Consider the following 6,000-nt stretch of genomic DNA (forward strand, 5'->3'; position numbering starts at 1 on the left):
CATTATGAAGAGAGGAACATCTATTTCTGTATTACTAAATAGATTTAGATCAATATTGTCAAAATGTGAAATTAGGATCTACCTGTTTATAGTTACTAATATTTACTAATAATTATATAGTTATTATTATTATTATTATTTGCCTCTTAAGAATATAGATGCAGATTTGTTCACCTGTACGTAAGTTGTTATCTTTCAACAATCTGGGCTCAAAACCATTCTGTGCATATGACTAAAAGGTCACAGCTGTATTGCTGAAATCCTTTCAAAGTCAATTTCATAATAAATATTTGTGCTTGTATTGTGATTTGAATATGTCTTGTGTTATAAAGCAATTTCAAATACTTTGTTGACAAATTTGTGCTCTACAATTAGGCTTTTCAGGCTTGCCATGGCAAGGAAAGGTTAATCTGCCAACTCCAAATGATTCTCATGCAGATGGATGTAGATAGATGACTTGCCAGATGAGTTTTATTAATGCGTCCAAATTTGAGCTTAGCATTTCAGTTGGTAGTTTTAGTCATTAAAGAATGTGGGTAATGCTTCGAAATAAAGTTTAAAACTATATGGGTTTTTTTTGTGATAAGCTCTTACAGTGCATTTAGGCTAAGCATGTATCACTTGGTTATTGAAAACAGTTCAATAAACTGCATGCTCTGAAATAGATTGTACATGGTTTATTAACACTCATGTTTTTGGTTATTAGATTATTAACATTTGTTAGGTATTAAGCCATCTACAAATAAAGTGCTTTTAAATGAATAACTAGTGCTTATAAATGGTTTATTAAAGAACTAAAGAGTTATTATTTTTATAGAGGTTTTCTATAGAGGTTTAGGGCTGTTGGGTTTCAGGGTGTGTCCTCGTTTGGTCCTGGTTTGGGCCCAGTTTGCATCCTAATGTAAATTTGGTCTGGTTACGTTCTCAATGTGGCTTAGTTCAGGGTTTTGTCCCAGTTAAGTCCCATTTTGCAGTGATGTGCAAGTGTGAACGCACCCTTGAGGTCGAGTGGATGATTCAAAACAAATCGTTGATGTTTTGTCCGTTCCTCAAAAGTTTTCCCTCCAGGATTGTGGAGCAAAGGTGTCTCAATGCTTTTTGTATCATAGTCAGACGTTCAAAATGTGCTGCTCCTCTAACTCTTTAAAATGTACTCTTGTCCTTAGTCCTTTGCATCCGTAGTAAATATTCAAGGTTGCTTTGTGTTGGTGCAATAAAACAAATAACTAAGTACTATATGTATATATTTACACAAAGAGTGTGACGTTGCTTGTAAAACCCCAGAAGAACACAGTAAAACGTGGTAAAAATCTTGTGTCAGAAAAAAACATTGGGACGACAGTAAATTGTACAAAACCAGAGAATGTAACAAATGTCCATCCAAATATTGAATGCTTCAAAATTCAAATGAAGATGCACAAGATCCTTATCGTTTACAAGTGCCCACATGTGTTTGTGAATTGTGCTTTACTGCCATTTAAATTTGAGAAAAAAATAAGTTGTATCAATTTGAGAATACCCAACTAATTATCATTAAACATTTTCTTGTCAATTACGCAAAAGCCACTCTAGCTTTGTTTTTGTTTCAATCAAAATACATTTATAACATTGTAAAAACATTTTCAGAATTTTTTTGAAACGCACTTCTTAAGCTTCAAGAAGCTTAATTATCTTAAGTCTTATTGCAATTGTACAGTTGAACAGGGGGAAACATGTTCTCCACTTGGCCAAATAGCGCTCTCCATTAAAACAGTTTGGCGGTGCTTTGACTTTCTCTGTCCGTGTCAGGGGCGATGTTTTGCTGCTTACGGGCCCCAGGCTGCAGCAGGGTGGGGCCTTAACCCAAACCATCTCCACAGATTGTGGTTTGAAGAGTGAAAAACATCCCGGGAATTCAAGCTCTGACACTGGCAAAACAGACTCCTCTTTACGCCTGAGCCTGCAGAAACTTCTCCTAGTCGTTCCAGTTTGACAAAGTTTGCTAGCTTTTCTTACCCTTCATTTTTAGTTCAAGGCTTAAAATGCTTGATAAGTTTGCGTCACGTCACCCAAAAAATACGTAAAATAAATTAATAAATAATGATATTGTTTCAGCATAAACAAGATAGATTTCGTTACAGTAAATGCATGTTTCCTATGAAAGAACATAACTGGTTGATTGCTGGTTGAAGTGCTTGAAATAAGTTTGTTTTCTATAATTCGACTGTCATAAAATATGATTGCCAATGGAACAATCAAAAAATAGCTTGTTTTACTTAAAGTAAGAAAATTAGAAGAATTTTCTAACTTGAAACGATAAAAAAAAACTACGGTCTCACAGCCCAGTGTAGCATATATAATGCTGCAGTGCATTAAAATTAGAGTTGGACTAGTACCAGAAGTTTAAGGTTCGGCTCGGAGGAAAATGAGGTGTATTCAATGAGACAACAGAAAAATAGAGCCTTACAAAAATAAATTGATTTGATTTGATTTGACAACTGACAAAATGCTTGTAGCGCTGAGTGGTGTTATTTACAGTGATTGACAAATATATACAATATTTACAGTTGTGCACAATTAGAATAATGGTCCATATTTCTGAACTTAAATCAGTTCAACGCGTTAACAAAGTTCCAAGTGCAGTGCTGCATAGCTCAGTCCACAAAAATAGAATCCACGGGTAACTTCCAAGGGTTTCAGAGTATGAATCAGTTTATCCACTAGCAGGGGATATTGTGTAGGATATAATGTATGTGTGGGGAGCGGCTGCAGCGCCTCCTACCGCACCGGCAGATGTTTGCACTCTCTCGGTTCGTTCTGGTTTCTTTAGCTCGCCATCCAGTTCTGGAACCTGGCCTGTTCAAAACAGGACCATGAATAAACAACAAAATTATTGTTATTAATTAATAATAATAATTATAATTCAACATTAGATCATGCTTAGATACAATATTTCATGTCATCTGTTCATCTCAATCAGTAATTAATATTCCCAGTGTTTTGGGCATAAATAGTTACAGTGTTGAGCATAAAGTGAAATTAACTTTTAATAATTTAACTTTAAATCATTAGATTTCAGTGTCAGATTCAGCAAAAGTTGAAGTGCAAAAATGATACAATTTAACATGAACGAGTGCAGCCAGCGCCCGCACCGGCTGACAAGTCCGTGTTAACTGATTCAATCAACAGTAGCATAGCATGTTAGCTTCGAACAATAACAAAGCACTCACCAGGTCCACTTTAAGTATATCAGTCAAACAAAACACAAGATCACAGGCAGAGGCATCTGCAAAGTCGATGGCATAACAGTGAATAAGCAGAATATCCGTAAAATGTTAAGTTTAGAGGACTAACCGCCTACCTGCAGCCGCTTAACAACCTGGAGGCCCACACTCCTCCCGAACAACCGCGCGCGGCCATGTTTTAAAGAGCTTAGCGCCGCAAATCTCGCGATACGTGTGCGAAGTCTCGCGATAGTTCGGCAGAGACAGACCAGGCAGGCAAAAATGAAGCAAAGGGACCAGGCAGGCAAAACGGAGGCAGAAACGGTCCAGGAGCAGAAAATCACCTGGGTTACACCAGTGACCTAAGTCATCTTGTGGACAGAATTATTATTTTTTGTCTCATTCTAATTCCCAGACCGTGATATAGGGGTCATGGCTCAATACTCAGTTCATTAGAAAAATAAACAAAAAAAACATCTGTAAGTCTATGATAAGTTTAAGTGTTTTTATTTTTATTTTCCCCAAGTACTTGAAAAAACGAAATGCTGCTGCACTTGAAATAAGAACAAAACTCTTCTATTGGCGGTCAAAATACATATTGCACATACTTTTATTTTAAACTTTATTATTCTAACGTTACACTAAGTCAGAATAATTATTTAGTAATGAAATTTAGGAAGAAAACGTGCAGTAGGGTTTCTCACTTTGACCAAAGGCTTTTTAATTACATTTTAAATGAGTTAATTTGCCATTTCGAAAACGCTTCAGTAAAACATTAACGAAACAACAGGCAACATTACAAAACACTACAACAACCAAGACACATTTTTAATTCCTAATCATTCAGGCCTGTAGAGTCTCAAACGCCTCGCTAGAATGAGCTCATTTCAAACTGTTCCTGAACCTTTTGGCTGGACTCTCTGTGAAGCTCAGACTTTTGGCCTCTGATGTTTGATTTACTCTAATTATAAGTGGAACAAGCTCTGCCCAGAGAAAACTCAGATTTTAAATTCAGCCCAGCGTTTCTTTGTTGAATGAGTGAATGAGTATATCTGGAGGGAAGGCCTGATTGACACTAGTTTAGGAACGTGTAGGGTTTAGACAATTTCTCTTTAACAGCTTGTGTTAATTTCACTAAAATAAAGTCGATGATCAAAGCCTTCCCCAAAATCACGTCTCTGCGCTCTTGCCCCTTCTTCACAGCCCACGCTTCAATCAGTCAGTCGGTCCTTCTGTGTAGATGGACGGCTGGCGCACATGCAGAAACGGGAAGCAGTATCCACGGGCCCCTGGTGTAGGACGGAGCGGAGGAATGAATCCCAAGCTCAAAGACCCAAGCTGTGCCAAAAGCCTGCTTCCTTCCACACAAGCCTTTCCGAAACCTTGGACCAGTATGGCACGCTATACACTCCAAGTTCTTCTTACCCAACCGACCTCCAATGGAACCATGCATAAACCTTTGATTGTCGTATAAATTATACTTTTGCGTGCGCAGGATGAAAATGTTTTAACTTTTACTCACCAGTCTATAACAGTGTGTTCCAAGATAAAAACATTTTTTAATAGTGGCACACTTCTACAAAATATACTCCGGCACACCTCCTACTAAAACATGAGCAAATCAAACTTTTTAATAAAGAAATAATAGCCAATAATATCCGTGTCCGTGTCCTGTGTGAATTGGTTCATTCCGATTTCCCCCCCAAACCTGGCAATACCCCAAGGCACACACGGGTTGGTTGAAAATGTCGTACGTTCCCATTAATAAAAAGGTCAAATGACAGTCAATTCCCTCGGCAAGTCTGAAAAAGTCACCAAAGTATTGTATAATCCACGTGAGAAGGCAACAGATGAGTCCAAAGACGGCTCCGTGCGATCCTTTTACGCGTCCTGTCCCAGCGCAAAGTGAGCACCCAAAGATGAACCAGGGACTTTAGCTATCCCGTTTCCCCTGCCCCGTTTAAAACAGCGGTCATATATCAGGCCTATAAAAGTGTGGAGCAGCAGCAGCAGCGTGTAGGATTTTATTATGGTATTAAAACTACAGCCAAAAGTAGCGCAAGTAGTTGTTGTAAAATGGAAAGGCTCGTTAACAAAACAATATATACTGTTAATCTGCCAATAAAACGCAGGGCAGAAGAGGTACATTAATAATTAACGCACCTATAGCTGCATGGCATCTATCTTGTCATCATGGTCCGTGCGTAAAAGTGCATGGCTCAAAAGTGAGAGGGTTTTTTATAGGTTGTGATCGCGTTTTAAACATGGATTGATGCGGCTCACAATTCAGCCCAAGTGGCTTCTGACGCGGCTCTAAATCCCAAATGCAGACATAATAAACGTTCTGGTCACTGTAAATATACTTAACGTACAGCAAAATATAACGATTATTTGTCAGTCTCTGTCCGCCTGGCCTTTTATGCACTGTGTGAAAACCGGTTCGTAATTTCATATCAAAATGCAACGTGCAAAATAAAATATGATATTTTTCATCAAGCATACATTTAAAAACTGTTGTAAATCGCATGCCTTTTACGTTCAGGTACGACGATATAATACATTCAAATGTGCCAAAAAGTTGCGTAATTGGTGATGTAAATGACCACATATTGATGAATGATGTTTGGAACGTTTAAGTTGAACGTTGATCTTTTTTCTTTTTAAAAATAATAATAAATCTGTTTCTGGGATATTTAACTTTACGTTCAAAATTTAATATTTGGTGTATTTAATGTTTGGTTTGTATTTTACGCTGTAAAATATAATATTGATGACGGAAAAACATTACTTAAAGTTG

This window comes from Eucyclogobius newberryi, unplaced genomic scaffold (genome assembly GCF_026437365.1).
Source record: "Eucyclogobius newberryi isolate DKJ021-1_F unplaced genomic scaffold, fEucNew1.0.hap1 SCAF_13, whole genome shotgun sequence".
Taxonomy (NCBI): Eukaryota; Metazoa; Chordata; class Actinopteri; order Gobiiformes; family Gobiidae; genus Eucyclogobius; species Eucyclogobius newberryi.